Consider the following 20,000-nt stretch of genomic DNA (forward strand, 5'->3'; position numbering starts at 1 on the left):
CAAATCCTCATGTGAAATATGAAGAATTTTACTTGAAAATCAGAATAATAAGTGACGATTAGTTATTATGTTCGCAAGTTGCCCCACTCAAAAAAAAAAAAAAAATAAAATTAATGTAAAAGAAAAAAAATTCTCTCATTTTAACTATGGAAATATGATTTATTAGTGAGCAGCCGAAATCAGCCGTGCAAAATTTAGTTCGAAAAATAAAACATTTTTTTTTAAACAATATAACCTTTTTTTCTGGTCATTAAACTTTTTGCTTCCGCATTTGATTTATAGCTTTGAAAGATGCATGAACATATTATGACGACATTTGTCTTTAACGAGAGAGAGAGAGAGAGAGAGAGAGAGAGAGAGAGAGAGAGAGAGAGAGAGAGATTATTTGTTTATCAGCGTTACAAATACGGCACTTTCAAATTATGTATATCTCATCCACTCTAGCTTGTCTACAGGATACAGGCATTACAGAAAATTTAGAAAGGGAGCAGTAATAAATGCCACAGTGAAATTGCGAGTTAAATATCAACGAGCCATTATAAAACCATTAATGTGTATTGTCTTCTGTGTACATTGCTGTCTGAAATAGACTGGAATAGTTTGAGAATAATGCTCCGTATTAGAGTGAATATCTAAAATATCCAGGAGATAATATTGAGTACAAACATCACCATTTTGATTCTAGGTAAATGATCGTTCGTGAAAAAGAAAAAGTATATGTCATGTTTCGAAGCCGTTCGTAAAAAAGGACAAGAATATGCCATGTTTCGAAGCATTTGACAAAGTCATTAGATTATGCAATATCCTCGTGAATTGTTATGACGGCCACAGAACGCTTTTTCATTTAAATTCTTCCGTGGTCGCTCAGTTCACCTCATTTTATGATGTTATCGCTGGATCATGGCTCCATGATATATGCATTGATTCAGTAACGAGCGTTTCTGTCCTGGCCCTTCCGTGGAACGTTTCCTGACATTTCTGGCAGCGAAACGCTCTTAGCTTTTGATAAAAACTGTTCACATTTTCATTTTTATTATATTCGGTCTACGAGTATGTTAGTCTGAAATATATTGTTTATTTCATTTTTTATCTGCAAGAGTATTTCAGGCTCTAGTGAGCCTTTGCCTCATAGAGTGAGTCACGAAATTATTCGGACCGAATGCTTGTTGTTCTAAACACATAACTGCAGATAAAATTTTTTTCGTTTTTCTTAAATGCAGGCATACGAATCATTATTGTCAAATATATAATCTAAGTAAAAACTGTTAGCATGATCTGGCTCCTTTCTCATGAATAGATTGATATTTCGAAACATTTCTGGATGTTTCAAAGTATTTCGTTCAAAATTAAAACTTAGTCATTACGCAAGAAGGTATTCTCCATGTATAATCTACAAGGGGGAATAACTGGCCCTATTGCAAAATTCCTCTCTACACTGATTTTATTGAAATCTATATCACGTTTAATAGTCCACTAACTCCATTCCTTCAAACTCGTAGCCGATTTAATCAATACGTATTTATTTATAATACTAAAATTTGCTGTTTCTTCCTCACAAAATTGTTGCAAAAGTCCAAGCAATCTGCACTCTGAAAATTGCAAGCGTTCGAGTTTTACTATTTAAAGTAATGATTAAGCAACCTTTTGAGTTTTGCCATTATATTTCATTCGGTGTTATTTTGTTCAAGAATCCGACCATATCGGTTTTCACCTATAGGCAAAATAAAAATCACAAAGTAACCAATTCATTTGATTTCCTTCATTTTTGCTTACCCGGGTAAAAACCGATTCGGTCAGATTCTGGAAGAAAATAACATACGGTCAATGAACATAAATGATAAAACTAATTTACAGGAAAGATAATTACACGAACTTACGCGATAATTTCTAGTGTTGCCAATGCTTGCTGGATGCTCCATGAGCAAATGAAGCACTAAAGAAACAGGATCCCATAACTTAATTTTTTTTTTTCTGTGTACAAAGGTTTTGACTTTTCATTGTTATCTTTTTAAGATTCTAAGCATTGTAAAAACATGTAATTTAAGAAGATTAACACTTACATAATTCTTAAAAACAGCTGACTGAACAGTCATTCTATATATATATATATATATATATATATATATATTTATATATATATATATATATATATATATATATATATATTATATAGTATAAATGCATACATATATATATATGATACATTATATATATATATATATATATATATATATATATATATATATAATACTATATAGTATACACATATAAGAGTATGAAGGAATACGTATAGTCTGAATTGCATATTACATACTACCAAAAAAAAAACAAGAGCAAAGAGAAAGCGTTACTGTAGATAACATCTAATTTCAAAAACGAGCAAAATGCGATGGCGAGAGAACTAAAAGTTGGGAGGGAAAAATTAGTTTTTAAACGGCGTTAATGGGAGCAATTTCGAATAAGAGCCAAGGAAGAAAGAACAATTATGAAAGCCATTTTGGTAATTACCCCGGCAGTTGGAAACACTCATACGAGCGCACAGGCCTACACGACGTGTACTCAGGATAATCATTGCACAAGGACAGAAATATGCGTCCACAGTCTTTTCTGCGGCAGGAATTAACACTTGAGGGTGTCTTTTGTCTCTATGAAATAGTGTAATTGTGATTTTTCTGACAATTAGGTAATTGGATATTAGTTCAAAAGATATGATATAAAGTATTCAAAGTTCATTAGAAAACTGATCGAAAAAAAAACCTGTACTAATCTGTCATTGGCAGTGGAACTCAAAATTTAGTTCACTACATCTCTCATAGTTGGTCGTCTAGTAGATTCAAATACATTACGAGCGCAGAGCAGAGCAATTTACAGAGCCTCTGCGCCACACATATCCCGCTGACGCCCCTAAACCTAAAATATATATAAAAAGAACTGTCTACTATTTCCCACAGACCACAAACTTCAAAGAATCAGGTGCACTGTTGATTTATCCTTATTTCATTACTAAAATCTGACGAAGAGTCAAGTATATCTTAGTTTAACCAGACCACTGAGCTGATTAACAGCGCTCCTAGGCCTGGCCACAAGGATTAGATTTTTATCGTGGCTAGGAGGTAATTGGTTACTTAGCAACGGGACCTGCAACTTATTGTGGGATCCGAACAAAATAATATCGAGAAATGAATTTCTAATCACCAGAAATAAATTCCTCTGGTTCTACACTGGCAACAGCGGGGAGCGAACTCGGGCTACCAGACTGATAGGCGAGTACTCAACCCTCTCGTCCACTAGAATGTATCATTGAGGTCAATGATACATTCTACTATGCTTAATTGAAAGCAAAGCTATTATTTAGAGATTAACTTTTCGTTTATATGAATACTATTCAGTTTGTGATTTTTTTGCTTATAAACATCACAAGAATTCCGCACCTTGGTCTATTCTAACTGAAATATGAAGTTCAGGATTAGCGTTACGTAAAATATCTATCAAAAGATGAACAATTTAAAAGACATCATAAGAGAGCATTTAGAATAAGACCAGAGACTCGAGAATACCATTAAAAATTGGACGTCATACAATGTTCCTCGAAGGAAAACTTGTTATCAGCAGTAACTTCCTGGTGCCCTTTTTATCACAGCTGTGGAGTGACACGAAATTCCCGAGAGAGGTAAAAAAGAAAGAAAGAGGAGAGATAGGAAGAAGGAAGACAGAGGTAAAGAAAGTGAGATCCTCCCTCTTTAAATAATATAAGACTATATATTACCTAGGGAGAAAAGAACATATAATTGGTTTATCAAAAATTGTATATATATATATATATATATATATATATATATATATATATATATCATATATATATATAATATATATATATATATATATATATAATTCTACTTTTCATAGACCCATAAAACATTTTGTCTTCTAAAAACATTACAAAAAATCTCTGGAAAAAACCCTAATACTATAATTACCTCTCGTAACTCTTGTGAATTCAAAGATGCATAGAAAGTTTTTTTTAAATAATACTTCCTTGATCTGTAACATTTAGCTCACAGATCATTCAGCGATTTCTTTTAACATTACAATATGCAGTTCTTGGAGGGCCATAACAGCAATGTCAAAACTAGCAAACATATGTATAGTACAGATATTAAGTATGATAAATTCGTAAAGTAACTAAGTCTACGGGCATAACCAGCCCTGTTTCAGACAATCCCTTCTCACCCCCCACCCGCTTCGGAGGGAGGGGTGGGGGGAGAGGTAGGATGAAACCCCATTATAAACCATCTTTGAGGTCCCCACTATAACCCTGCCAAGTTTCATGCCCATCGGACCAGCCGTTTGGCCGTGATTGAATGACAGACGGATGGACAGAGACAACGCCCATTATAGTAAGATAAGGCTTCAATCTTCCTATTCTTCAGAGAAATCCTTAGGACACTATAATGCCGGCTTGCAAATTGTGATGTCGAAACAAATCCACTAAGTATCCAATCTATGCATTGTGGCTTATAACAATAACCACGTGGAATCTGGTATGTTTCCCAAATACAAACAGAATGTTGCGACGATACAGATTTCCTCTCAGAAATATCTCCTCTTCATTATGAAATGATCTTCTGTCAGTCCAGCCATGGAAACGAAAATATTGTTTTATTATATACTGTTAATCGGATGGGGTTCTGCATCACTGAGTGAAAAAGCAAACCAAAATAAGTAATGTCGGTCACTCAGAAGAAAAACCCCACGAGGTACCTTATAAAAACAAATGCAATTGTTGCCCTCACCGAACAAAGACCAAGACGGAATAGCAATAATGCTACAGTGACAAGAATATATCCAAAGAAAGTCCGCCTTCAGTAGAGGAAATGTTACTCTATAATTTGTTTTCCGAATGTTAAGTTATCGATGATGATGAAAAATAATGTAAAATATTTAACAAAATCTTCATTAGAAGAAAACTATTATTCTATTAATAAGTAGAGAGAGAGAGAGAGAGAGAGAGAGAGAGAGAGAATTATTGCAGCATGAAATATTCTTGCTGACGACAACGCATGAACAGCCTCTCAGTGTTTTATCTCATAGTATCAGCATCATAAAAAAAATCATAAATTGATTCACCCTTCTTTTGCGAGTATTGTAACATAACAAATAAATAAGTATAACCGTATGCGAAAGTGGATGCCATGTAAGTGATGACATTTTGCAAGATCCTCTGCCATTCGATGACATAACCATTGAGAATTATCAAATTACTTCATTTCATCCGAAGGGCGTTATATGTCAGCTCCCTTGCCATTCCTCTTCAGCCTCTCGACTTCGTCTCTAATTAATCCTTTCTCGAAAAGACAGTGGAATTTCCTGGAATTTACTGACAAATTTCTGAGAAACTAACGACTATTGAACCATTGAGTGACATGAAATTAGAGAAGGCTTCAAGGAAAAAAAATATTCCACATTTTTTTTTTTTTTTTTTTTTTTACTTTTTTTTTTTTTTTATTTTTTTTTTTTTTTTTTTTTTTTTACAGGATTTTGTCTTCATCATTTCTTTCATTCTTTTTAATCCTTGTCATTCCGAATCAAATGTCAAAGAAAATGAAGGTATGAGAAGGAATGGCTCAAAGTTATAGTATTATTTTCCAATAAAAAAAAAACACTTTAGTGTCATGACATATGGATATTCAACTTATTTTTTGTTTCAAAAATTAGAATGAAAGCACAATCATGCATGAAATGAGTGAAATCAGATAACAGTCCAACTTTGTTATCTAAATTTATTGGCAAGAATAATTTATTATTCTCTCTCTCTCTCTCTCTCTCTCTCTCTCTCTCTCTCTCTCTCTCTCTCTCTCTCTCTCCTTAGAATATCTTTAACGCCCTTTTCTTTTCACTGAAATGTAAAAACAAAACAAGAATGCCATCAATCACACATTCTTCTTACTTTACCGAAGGATTCCCAATAATTTTCAAAAATTTTAAATCTGACGAATTCTTCCTATTTACTACAAGGCCTTTTGCGCCAAGTTAGAGCTTTCACTATAACGGTGAGACGAGGAGGAGATGGAGTGAGAAGCGGTGCATCCAATCTTGCCGTGGATATTGTCCCCATCAATTATGTGTCTGAGACTCACTCTTCAGTGTCCTTGTCTTCAAGAGGCACATCACAGTTCTTCTTTCTTTTACCTCTAACCGTCTTTATCTATTTAATATCTCCTGTATTTTCGGAACATTATTGATAAAGATTTTTATCATTTATCCCGTTGATACTGATTTCGGGTAATAATTAAATTCTAAATTTGAAAACACTATTTCCATAGCAAGTCAGTCAATTCTTTAAGTCTATACAGCAATTTTTTGGGGGATGTCGGCTTAGTCTCTTTGAATATAAGTCGGCCATATTGATTAATTATCCACGTAATTCGTGGGGTTCTACAAACTTATAACATCAGATATCTTACAAAATACACAAGCTGCGATGTCACTGTTGCTTGCTTGTGTTCGTGAACTCAACTAATGGTTCTGCCTCTGTCTCTCTTCTCCTCACTATACATATATATATATATAATATATATATAGTATATATATATGTCAGGTATATGATATATAAATATATATATATATATATATATATATATATATATATATATTATATATATATATATATATATATATATATATGATAATATTGAGAGAGAGAGAGAGAGAGAGAGAGAGAGAGATACATATAGTGATATGTATATGTATATATATAAAATATTAAATATATATATATATATATTATATATATATATATATATATATATATATATAATATATCGAATATAAATTTATATTCTTTCTGAAACAAAAATTAGTTGACGATGCACTGTTTTTTTATTTTCACCTATATTCTGTTTTTGCTAGCTGTGAGGAAGCAGGGGACACATAAAAGATCAGAATGCATTAAATAAATGATGAAGACAATGTCCTGCAAACATATTGGTGATGAGATATTGAGTATGTTTGTTTTTCCATCTTTTTACTTAGCCTTTCCTCTTATTTAATGTCAATGGCTCTAATAGTCGTTATTTTTTGTGTATTTGTCAGGAAATCTCTGAAAACCACCATCCTTTTGAGAAAGTATGGCTCACACACATACACACAATCACATACACACACACACACACACACACGCACACACACACATATATATATATATATATATATATATATATATATATATATATATATATATATATATATATATATATATATATAGTTTCAGTGTCACCATTTGTAACCCGAGGTTATTTTTCATCATTTATCTTCCAGTATGAAATCTCTCTATATCTTTTTTATGTATTTACAAGGCATAACTCTTATTGATTTTCCTCTGATCATAAGATCCTTCATTATATATTTTATCTGTTCATTAATAACGCATAATGGAACAAATTCTTTCTTGGTATTTTTTCTCAAGAATACAGATGAATACTCTGTGTAAATTCTTCGCTGGGGATGCAACCTGACATAGTGTAGGGGGACTGTATTGTAGTGAATATTCTTAGCTGGTTCCTCTCGGGATGCCATACAAAATAATTTCAATCTTAATTCTCATCCATGCCTTGAAACGTCATTTTACCTTAATGCAACTTTCAACTGCTACTTAGTAGCAAATCCTCAGAGCAAATCCCATGAGTCTTCGGTGGAAGCCCAGGTTAGTGCTATTGTTAAGAAAAAAAGACAAATAATAGTAAAAAATCAAAATACGCGATGGTCCGATATCCCAACAATCAAGCACTCTTCACAGCACATTTCCACATATTCTGAATCTTATACACCTCCAGAGCTCGAACTTATGCGGTGTTCTGTGTGCATGTGTGCCTGTGAGTGATTTCCCGTTGAAGATGTTATGTCCTGGAAAGCATTTTTCTGTTTCCTGGAAAATATTGTAGCTCTGTGCAATTAGGGTTTTCGATATTCGGTATATGTACACATTTATACAAAGGAACCTACCACAGGCTTTGTAGTGTGAATATTTTATCACTTATCCAATAAAAGCAACAACGACCATAATAAAGATAATAGCAACATACATCAGTATTTTTTACTAACAACAATAATAAAAGTAGTAAGAGCAATAGCAAAGGCACCAATGCTAATGTATTTACCTTTCCGGTCCTTTGAACAGACCCATTTAAAAGTCAACGCCAGGAAAGAGAGGAAAGGCAGAATGAAGCGAAAGGAGTGCGAGAGAAAAAAAAAAAGGGTGGCAAGAGAAAAGGGAGGAATTCCGTCCCCTAGAGATCACTCCTCTCGCAATGGCATTTTCTCCTGATATATTGCGGCTGCGAGAGAATTCCGTTTGCGGGTCGCCTCGAAAAAGAAAATTTTTCTCGTCCATGAATAAGAATTTATTCTCTGAGAAAACCCAATTTCGCCACAACAAGAAACCTTGTTTACTCTACTTGGAAAGACCACGGGATGATGTGCGTCTCCCACCACACTTGCCGGGTCTCTCTCTCTCTATCCTCGAAGTTTGGTCCACTTTTTAGTAACTTCTATTCCAAAGGCTCGCACTACCCTGACAATTTTGCAGATACATCTTTACTATTTTTCTGTTTTACATTGATTTAAATTTCCGTCGTCTAAAAGAAATATTCAGTTGTTTGCTTTCGCATTGTATTCGAATATTTCAACCGAGGGTCCTATACAAATAAAATAATGAATCAATGCAATACGATTAGAGGAAGATTCCTGGTCTTCGCAAAAGACTAACTGACGTTTGGAAAAGTTTCATTCAGACAGCTTGTTAGATTGCAACACAAGTGAAATTGTTTTACTATTATCAAATTTTATACCAGATGCAGTTCTAGGATCACTTCGTCCAGAAGAATGATAAAGTTTTGTTTTTATGGTAACAGGTAAAAAAAATACGTCAGTACAAAAAAATTAACATCAAAATATCCATAACGGGGGAGTTATAGATATTAAAAAAAAAAATAATGTCACACTTGATATGAGAGAGAGAGAGAGAGAGAGAGAGAGAGAGAGAGAGAGAGAGAGAGAGAGAGTTTTACGATTGCAGCTGTAGAATTGAATTGAACTGAATTGAATTGAATATAGAATTTAGGCCAAGTGCCAAGCACTAGGACCTACGAGGTCATTCAGCGCTGAAACGGAAATTGACAGTGAAAGCTTTTAAAGGCGTAACAGGAGGAAAACCTCAAAGCAGTTGCACTATGAATCAATTGTTAGAAGAGGGTGGAGAGTAAGATGGAAGAAAGAGAATATGAAAGGAGGTACAGTAAAAGGAACGAAAGCAGTTGCATCTAGGGGCCGAGGGCACGTTGCAAAGACCCTTAAGTAACTCCTAATGTGCACCGCATGTGGTGCACTGACGGCATTAACCACCCCTACGGGAGCATCTGTTAAAAGGAGCGGAAGAAAGAAAGTATATTTCTAGGTACCGAGACAGAATGATTAATTCATGAATATTTCATCTTGAGAAGAGCCACATTAGATTAACTCGAGAGCATAGAGAATAAAAATAAAAGCAATAATGTAAATACTCCCGACTTTATTCTTATATTTCTTGTGCATTTTATATAACCCGGCGCAATACTTCCGCTGCCTGCGTGAATAATGCAATGCAAATCTTTGACATCCTCAAAGAAGTATCAGACAGGCAAAAGATGTTTGCTAAACGCGATGCAAATCTCGCTCGTCGGATTTCTTAAGTACTGTTATACACAGACACACACGTATATGGATAATATATATTATATATATATATATAATATTATATATATATATATATATATATATATATATAATATATACAATATATTTACATATATAATATATATATATATATATCCATATATATCATAATATATATATATATATATATATATATATATATATATATATATATATATATCCTATCTGTGGTAGCTGTGTGGTTGAAGGCGCTTCACTGCTCTCCTGATTATTTGGTTCCTAGGTTCGCGCCCGAGAGCAGACGAAATTATTATTATCAACAAGAAATTCCCCTTCAGTTAACATATATGAAAAATATACCAATTCTGAGGTAGAGCGAATTAGATATTAAAGGAGTTTGTAGCTTAATGCGTAGATACGAAATCACGGTGATGTGATCAGACTCATAATATATATATATATATATATATATATATATATATTATATATATATATATATATATATATATATATATATATATATATATATATCACGCACCAAGAGATACAACAAACAAGCTTATAATTATACAACATAACAGCGGATATTTTCCACAAAAGACAGGCTATTACCTCTGCCACGAAACTGAGAAAGGTTTAGCAAACTTCCTCAGTAAATTTTCCTCTTTCCGCCACCTGTCTGTCTCCTGCCTGTCTGCAGCTTCTTGAGAGGATAATGCCTGTCTTCATAGGAGGTGACGAAGAAGCCATATTTTACTTGATATGCTCATGAATACCTGATGAAGCAGACAAACAGGCGTGAAAACTATCGGGGTGGGGGGAAATGTTTTTTATCGAATGAAATATATAGTTTTTTCAAGATAAAAAGAAATGGTTTTCGAGAAGAGGTTAAATTTTAGACGAATCACAGGATTTAGTAAAAATATTACTTTTACAATGACTATTTTAGTTTTGAAATAATATAATACAAATATACCTGAAACCGAAAGTGTGGACATACCTAAAATGTGGAAAGAAATTGAAAAATGCAATAGAATCTGTTACCTTGAATTCTTATCCTATCTATTCAATTGATCATACATTTCTGTGTAAGATATCCCCACAAATTTTAAAGCACAGCTCATAAGCATTCTTCTGATCGATAATAACCATCTTACCCTACGAAGCTCTGATTTGTACACTCTGTACTTTGCACATCTTCGGTTCTTATCGGAAAGCTCACTGCTCAGATTTATTTGTGCAGAATCTTGAAGATTTTTAGTCGCTTGGAACGATTTGTCATTAGAAAGAGCTATTCAGACCACCAGCCGAAAGGACCTCACCAATAAAAGAGAACTGTCACTGTGATATATATATATATATATATATATATATATATTATATATATATAATATATATATATATATATATATATATATATATATATATATATACTTACAGAAAATGATCCAGAAATATTTGGTATTTTAATACAAATAAACACATTGTCTCTCGGTGGCATACATTCTTTTAAAAAATACCAGTAAAGTTTTTTCTTTTACTTTTTATGGCCTGTTTTTTATTTTATTTTTATTTTATTCTAATGTTGTATACGATCATCCTCCACTCTATTCATTTTGGAATTAGATAGTGCTGTGAATTCGATTTGGAATCTTGCCAGTTTTCGATTTACATAAAAAACGAGAAAAGAAACTAGAAAACAAACTTATAATAATAAAATAATACTCCAAAGAAAACTCAATAATCACATTTGTCAATAAAATAGAATGGTAAATCCGCAGTAGTATGTCTGTTGGTTTTGTTATTTAAAATACAAAGCAGAAAGCTTTCGATGACCTGGCCGGTCCTCTTTGTGTAATTATAGTCAGATTGACAAGGAGGACCGTGCAGGTTATCGAAAGCTTTCTGCTTTGTATTTTAAATAACAAAAACCAACAGACATACTACTGTGGATTTACTTTTCCAGTAATAATAATAATAATAATAATAATAATAATAATAATAATAATAATAATACTGTATTAAAAGTAATGGCTACTTCAGCAGCATTACACTTGTAGAGATTCTTCTCTATTTTCCGAATAGCGGCTTTTTCCGTGCTACTTAGACAGGCTAGTAGAGGCGCCTATGGAGGTCATGATCAAATACAGAGCCAAAATTGGTGTATATATTTGAATTTTACAGATAAACTATGATACCATAGTTATCAAAGTCATTAACGATATATATATATGTCTCTCTCTCTCTCTCTCCTCTCTCTCGCTCTCTCTCTCTCTCTCTCTCTTCTCTCTCTTTCTTGAAGCAAGCGAGCTTTCGTCTGGAGCTGCCAGACATCCTCGGGCTGGGAAGCTGAGGGTGGACTGATCTTGAAGCGGTGTCCGTCCTCGTTTATATTTGGAGTTGACAGCAGTGGGTCTGCCCCATGCTGATCTACTATTGGCTGGTGGCGGTAGGTCTTCGTTTTCATTGGTGGCTTGAACCGGGTCTCAAGCCACTTTCCATGCGTTGATGGTTGCGATACTGTAAGTCCTGCAGCCGCCTAGACCTCCTTAGCGGCGCGGTTACGTCGATGGGCGTTTCGCTATGCTGCGGGACGTCACGGCTAACTTGATTATGATTGGCTGCGGGAGTATCTCGTTCGGGGGCGTCGTCTTCCGTGGAGTTGTCGTGCTCGGTGGTGTCATTGTTGGTGGCAGGTCTTCTCATACTCGTAGGGAGGAGAAATTCTTCCTGCGTCGTATTTAGTGTAGGTCTTACTTGCTGGATGAGAAGCGCCTCCAGCAGGCGTAACCGACGGGCATCAGGGGCCTTCCCGATGATCTTCGTGTTTTGGATGATCACATCCCGGGAGATGGCCTCTGATGTTTGGTGCGTGCGTGATTTTTGATAGCCCCCTCTTGGGCGTGGCACGAGAGTCTCTTCGACAGGCGCATGGTAGTCATACCAACGTAGGCGCCGCTGCAACCGCGGACTGGGCATGTATACTGGTACACCACATGCGTCTGCTTCAGGGGGGGTCTCGTACCTGTGGAGAGGGGTTATTTTTCATAATAAGGTCGCGCGTCCTCCGATTCTGGTAGTAGATAATTAGGTCGATATTTTTGGTGTCGTCGGTCGGGGATACATTTTCAGAAATAATTTTCTTGACTGAGTCCTCCTCTTCACGGTAATGTGAGCTCATGAAGGCTTTATAATACAGCCTTGATATTATCCTGGGGCGGGTTGCGGGCTCTCACTACCGTACCATTTTCTCAGGGCTGTACGGACTTCTCTGCTTATTAATTTATTTGAATACCCGTTATTTACGAGTACTTGGGAGGCGCGGTCGAGTTCCTGATGAGTTGTCCTGCCAGGTCGAGCAGTGGGAGAGGGCTCTCCTGACGAAGGCCCTGACGGTCGTGCTTTTGAATCTGGCGGGGCACTCGCTGTCACCATTGAGGCAAAGTCCTAGGTTGGTTTTCTTTGTGTAGACGGAAGTACGGAGGCCGTCTTCCGTCTTACTCACAAGGACGCCGAGGAAGGGGAGCCGATCGTCGGTTGCTGTATTCAACAGTGTAATTCAGCACGCTGCACTGCTGAAATGCCTGACGGAGGGCTTCTACCTCATTCTCGGCGTCGACTTGAACAAAGATGTCGTCGATATATCGTCCATATCTGCGGGGTTGCTGCATCCTAGCGAAGACTCGTTCCTCCACGGTTCCCATGTAAAAGTTAGCGAAGAGTACCCCCAGTGGGGAGCACATCGCTACGCCGTCCTTTTGGCGGTACATCTGTCCTCGGTGGGTGGAGAAAGGGGCCTTCTTCGTGCAGATCTCCAGCAGCGTACGGGGCGAGGCTTCGGGTATGTTGAGGGGCGCCGTCGACGATATATCGACGACATCTTTGTACAAGTCGACGCCGAGAATGAGGTAGAAGCCCTCCGTTAGGCATTTCAGCAGTGCAGCGTGCTGAATTACACTGTTGAATACAGCACCGACGATCGGCTCCCCTTCCTCGACGTCCTTGTGAGTAAGACGGAAGACGGCCTCCGTACTTCCGTCTACACAAAGAAAACCAACCTAGGACTTTGCCTCAATTGTGACAGCGAGTGCCCCGCCAGATTCAAAAGCACGACCGTCAGGGCCTTCGTCAGGAGAGCCCTCTCCCACTGCTCGACCTGGCAGGACACTCATCAGGAACTCGACCGCGCCTCCCAAGTACTCGTAAATAACGGGTATTCAAATAAATTAATAAGCAGAGAAGTCCGTACAGCCCTGGAGAAATGGTACGGTAGTGAGAGCCCGCCAACCCCGCCCCAGGATAATATCAAGCTGTATTATAAAGCCTTCATGAGCTCAACATTACCGTGAAGAAGAGGACTCAGTCAAGAAAATTATTTCTGCAAAAATGTATCCCGACCGACGACACCAAAAATATCGACCTAATTATCTACTACCAGAATCGGAGGACGCGCGACCATTATTATGAAAATAACCCCTCTCCACAGGTACGAGACCCCCTGAAGCAGACGCATGTGGTGTACCAGTATACATGCCCAGTCCGCGGTTGCAGCGGCGCCTACGTTGGTATGACTACCATGCGCCTGTCGAAGAGACTCTCGTGCCACGCCCAAGAGGGGGCTATCAAAAATCACGCACGCACCAAACATCAAGAGGCCATCTCCCGGGATGTGATCATCCAAAACACGAAGATCAACGGGAAGCCCCTGATGCCGTCGGTTACGCCTGCTGGAGGCGCTTCTCATCCAGCAAGTAAGACCTACACTAAATACGACGCAGGAAGAATTTCTCCTCCTACGAGTATGAGAAGACCTGCCACCAACAATGACACCACCGAGCACGACAACTCCACGGAAGACGACGCCCCCGAACGAGATACTCCCGCAGCCAATCATAATCAAGTTAGCCGTGACGTCCCGCAGCATAGCGAAACGCCCATCGACGTAACCGCGCCGCTAAGGAGGTCTAGGCGGCTGCAGGACTTACAGTATCGCAACCATCAACGCATGGAAAGTGGCTTGAGACCCGGTTCAAGCCACCAATGAAAACGAAGACCTACCGCCACCACCATAGTAGATCAGCATGGGGCAGACCCACTGCTGTCAACTCCAAATATAACAACGAGGACGGACACCGCTTCAAGATCAGTCCACCCTCAGCTTTTCCCAGCCCCCGAGGATGTACTGGCAGCTCCAGACGAAAGCTCGCTTGCTTCAAGAAAGAGAGAGACGAGAGAGAGAGAGAGAGAGAGAGAGAGGAGAGAGAGAGAGTAGAGAGAGAGAGAGACATATATATATATATATATTATATATATATATATATATATAATATATATATATATATATATATATATATATTCGTTAATGACTTTGATAACTATGGTATCATAGTTTATCTGTAAAATTCAAATATATACACCAATTTTGGCTCTGTATTTGATCATGACCTCCATAGGCGCTCTACTAGCCTGTCTAAGTAGCACGGAAAAAGCCGCTATTCGGAAAATAGAGAAGAATCTCTACAAGTTTAATGCTGCTGAAGTAGCCATTACTTTTAATAAAGTATGCTTGAGAGAGGGTCTGCTTCCTGAGTACAATAATAATAATAATAATAATAATACATTTTCTCAATATTTCTATTCATATTATGTCAATTAAGCGTCACACTGAAGCAGCTTCAGACTCTCATATTGTCTGTAATTATTTAGAGAGAACACAGCTGCCTTCAAGACCCATCTCATTGCCGCTAAGTTAGAGGCTCAGCCTTAATTATCCCCAAAGTTGTGGCCTTCAAGTTTTAATAAGCTATCTCCAAGTTTGGGGAGCAGAGATTGGGGAAGACAAAGACTGTGAAAGTGTCTGTGGTTAAGAGATGTATCACTAATTAACACCAGGAGTTTAAAAGAAAGGAATTTCGTGCTTCTAGTTCACCCGATCCTCTTCAGAGAAAATTCTTTGGCGGCCTTTGTTCTTATTGTCTCGTGAGCTACAGATTCTTTTTTTCATTTGGAAGCTGTTCTCAGTCTGACACTTACTTAATGCAGTGCAATTAATTGCACCGTAATGTTTCAACAAGAAAAGGCTACATGAGGTTTATCAATCTGGATGAAATGAAATTAAAAACAGAAATAGATGACAACAGTTTCACCATTGCAAACATGAAGCAAACTGAACACAAAAATCCCAGATCATTAAGATAGGTAAAATGGTATTTCTGGTCACACTGACCTTTATTAAATGCATTTATTTTTACCTCCTTACCCCATCCCGTTCTTAAGATGCCCATTTTTACTCTCACTATGAAACTGTGTCCTATTCATTGTCCCGAAAGTCATACGCAGATTTTGCTCTCAGAATGTTTTTTATAAACTTTGTTTACAAATAGAAAATCACGAACGTCAATTACGTAAACAATTCTAGTTCAGTCTTACTTTGTTTTCATTAACCCTTGGTGATGTTTAATTCCTACAAGTACCTCCCATAATCTTTTTATCAATTATAGGTATTTGTATTGCCTATTTTACAGGCCATTTTGCAATTTCTTTTATCATTTTCCTATAATTTCAATGTTATGTTGCACAAGCTCTCTCTCTCTGGTAGACAATATAGCTGTTTAACAAAAAAAAAATATTAAGAAAAACCAGTTAAAACCCTTGCAGTAATCTGAAGAGGGTGAGCTATCGTTCTCATAAATCAATCTTCCACCCACACCCCGACCATATCGCCCCCACACCATCTCTCTCTCTCTGCTGAACAATATAACTGTTTTACAGAAAATATAAAGAAAAATCAGTAATAACACTTGCAGTAATCTAGAGGGAGAGCTATCGTTCTCATTAATCAGTCATCTACCAAATCCCCCCCCCTCTCTCTCTCTCTCTCTCTCTCTCTCTCTCTCTCTCTCTCTCTCTCTCTCTGGTGGATACTGAACAAACATTACAGTTCATCAAATTGACTGTGTGTGATATTAACTAAGGATAGGTATAACTACCTATAATGTCATTGGAGCATTTATAATATAGTTACACTTCAGTTACATTTTTTTTTATTCCATTTGAATTCTTTTGGTATACCCTGACTAACATATAAATGTAAACAATATTATTATTACTATGTACCTACTCAAATGTCTGACACCAATGTGCGCAATAAATTGATTAAAACAAAACAAATCTCTCTCTCTCTCTCTCTCTCTCTCTCTCTCTCTCTCTCTCTCTCTCTCTCTCTCTCTCTCTCTCTCTGAAAGTGTAATTATCACCCGGTCAGATAATTGCCGAATTAAGGAAAACCTTCATGCTTTGCTTTTATTTCCCTGCAATGTTCCAGGAATTTCCTCGCAGGATATCGTTTACGACTTGCACATGGGGTTGAAGAGGCTCTCGAGTTTCAATCCGTATATCTTCCCACCAGGAGCTTATATACATTTCCTTTGCGCTTATTCTTATTTACAAATTACATTCCTTATTTCCCCATTTGCTGTTTGTTTATTACTGTTTGTTTATTATACTAGAGAGCGCCATATTTCCCCCAGATGCTGGCAGACTAGAATGTTTCAGATTTCTTTCATTCTTTCTAATAGTAGTGCGATTTCATTTTCTTGAAATGTGGATAATTTAGTTGCTCTTAAGTGTCTACGCATTTTGATTAATTACTTTCGTGGCAGGAGACATAGGTCTGAGCTCTAAGGCCATGTCTCAGCTCGATGGGTATGATCACAATATTCCTTGCCTTAATGCATGTGATAAAAGAAAGAATTTACCGTATCCAAACAACAAGCCACTGGATTTTAAGATGGAGATATAAAAGTGAAACAATGAGCTCTGCATTACGATTCTGAAGATAAACGAACACTCAACCTATTAATAGTCGTATAGTATTAGATAAAAAGAAAGATTAAATTTATTAGTGGAACAGCTAGAGAAATAGTTATGGATTGTTTCTGAGGTTACGAATTTCTTTAAGCTGATGTTTATTCAGTCAGATACGTTCTTAACATATTTTAAACGACGAGAGTCGCATTAAAGAATTAATATAATCAACAAAGGAAAGTCGAAAGCAAGAGTTAATATACAGAGGCGATTCATGATTCATCATCAAAGGCATTATGAAATATTCACTTTTACTGGGATTAACAAACAATCTCTTCCAATTATGAGAGGATAATTCATGAGCAATAACCTGTTTTTCAAAAAGTAAGTGTGCCTAAGGTAACGGTCTTACTTTTAGAACCAAATATAATAATAAACCATCTTTCCATCCGCAAAAATGTTAGATATTAGATAGTTTTGGGAACTGAAATTTCAATTTTTCACCCGATAATCATAATATATTCTAAAACCCAGTTTATAAGGATTGCATCAGGGTCTTTAATGAATCACCTTTTAGGATATTTTTCTTCACTCATGATGTCTTTATCGTGCCCTACTAAGATGTTTTTATTTTAGAAATTGCTGTCACTGAATACGATATAGTTCCTACGTGAAAGAAAATGAAGGGGGAACTCGCTGATCATAATCCATTCAATATTAAATGTCTCTTTATATGCTTCTATTTTGAACAATTCACAATTTACAGGTAATGTGATCATTCTTGCTGCCATCAGTAACAATCATTTTGAAATTCGAACCAAACTGCCTTTGTATTCATTCCTTAATTAGTTATACCAGGTGTGTATCAAAGGAAGACAGGGCCTTACATAATCAGGATTGACATTTCCAAATTTTCACTTACCGAGAAAAAGCTGTCGGATAAATATGTTATGGAAAGAAATGACAGAATTCTTCATTACTAATTGTCACAGGGACGGGAGACTGACAAGTGTATAATTGAAAAGCTAATTAAAGGGTACTGGAGAAACGGTTGTCATTTTCATCTCATGTTATATTTAGCTGAAGTGGTTTCGTTTTTTTTTTTTTTTTTTTTTTGTTTTTTTTTTTTTTTTTTTTTTTTTTTTTTTTTTTTTTTTTTTTTTTTTTTTGTTTTTTTTTTTTTGACCGGGTGGGTAGTTGGGTTTGGAGGGGGGAGGGGACGGGGTTGAGGAGAGCGGAGAGAGAGAAGAGAGGGCCTTCCTTGAGACGAGAGCGGAGAGAGAGAGAGAATTTGTCACACTCTCCCACACTCTATTGTATCCATGTACTCTAACCAACACCAAATATTACATTCTTAAGATTATTTTACACGAAAAATACCATTTAAATATTTATTTTTTCTTGACGAATATATGCTAAGGTATTCAGCCTCTTTGTGATGCAACTGTTATAAAGTCATTAATTCATTGAGAATATAGTCGCATTCATTCTATAGCAATTATACCATTACTTTGTCCCCTAGAATCCTTTGACGGCAGTTTTCCATTAAAAGTAACATTTACCTGAAATCAATGAATGAAACAAGTAGAAACGTCGCAAATTAATTCCTATCGATAATCCCAAAAATATGAACAGATCTGATTAACTTCTTATAATTTTATAATGCAAATATCCATCACAAAATGATTACCGTTTCTTCTGTACTATTCAACTACATTTTCAGTTATATTCTTTTCAGTCTCCAGGCGCTGAAATAATTACTTATTGTGATGCGTGTCATTTCGTCCCTTTACCAATAATTATTTCTTGTCCATAATCACAATGGTATAGACTTCGGCGATACAATAAGATTTTATTTTCATTAGTATATCTTTCTATAGGCAAATGAAACTGAATTGCTATACTTACAACTGGTTTCCTAAGGCAATCAATCTCCACTCGTTTTATCATTTTACCATTGACAAAACGTTTTCAAAGAATCTACATTTCCACAGAACAAGCAATAAAAACTGAAAACAACAGACATGAGTATCCAATTAGTAGTTTTCGAGGTTGCTGAGATGAAAAGTGACACTCCCGATGACTTTCAGGTACAAGTTCATCCCCGATAGGAAGAGGGTGTAAGAAGTGGTGACATGTAAAAGTAACTGAAAATAACAGATATTAGCGTCTAATTTATGAAGTTGTGACATGTAAAAATAACCAAAATCTAAATATTAATCCCTTATTCATTGTTTTTGAGGTTGTTGAGAGGAATATTGACACTTCTTCCAAGTCCAAATTCAGCCCCAATAGGATTTGGGGGGGGGGGGGGGGGGGGGTTGCTTGAGAAGGGTTGAAAAATAAGATGTAAAAAATAATGGATATTAGTGTCTAAACCATATTTTTGAGGTTGCCGGAATGAATAGACGCACCCGATCCCCTTTTAGTTCAAGTTCACCCCAAATAGGAATGAGTGGTGAGCAGTGGTGACATAAAATGTCAAA

The sequence above is a fragment of the Macrobrachium nipponense genome, chromosome 39, assembly GCF_015104395.2.
Source record: "Macrobrachium nipponense isolate FS-2020 chromosome 39, ASM1510439v2, whole genome shotgun sequence".
NCBI lineage: Eukaryota > Metazoa > Arthropoda > Malacostraca > Decapoda > Palaemonidae > Macrobrachium > Macrobrachium nipponense.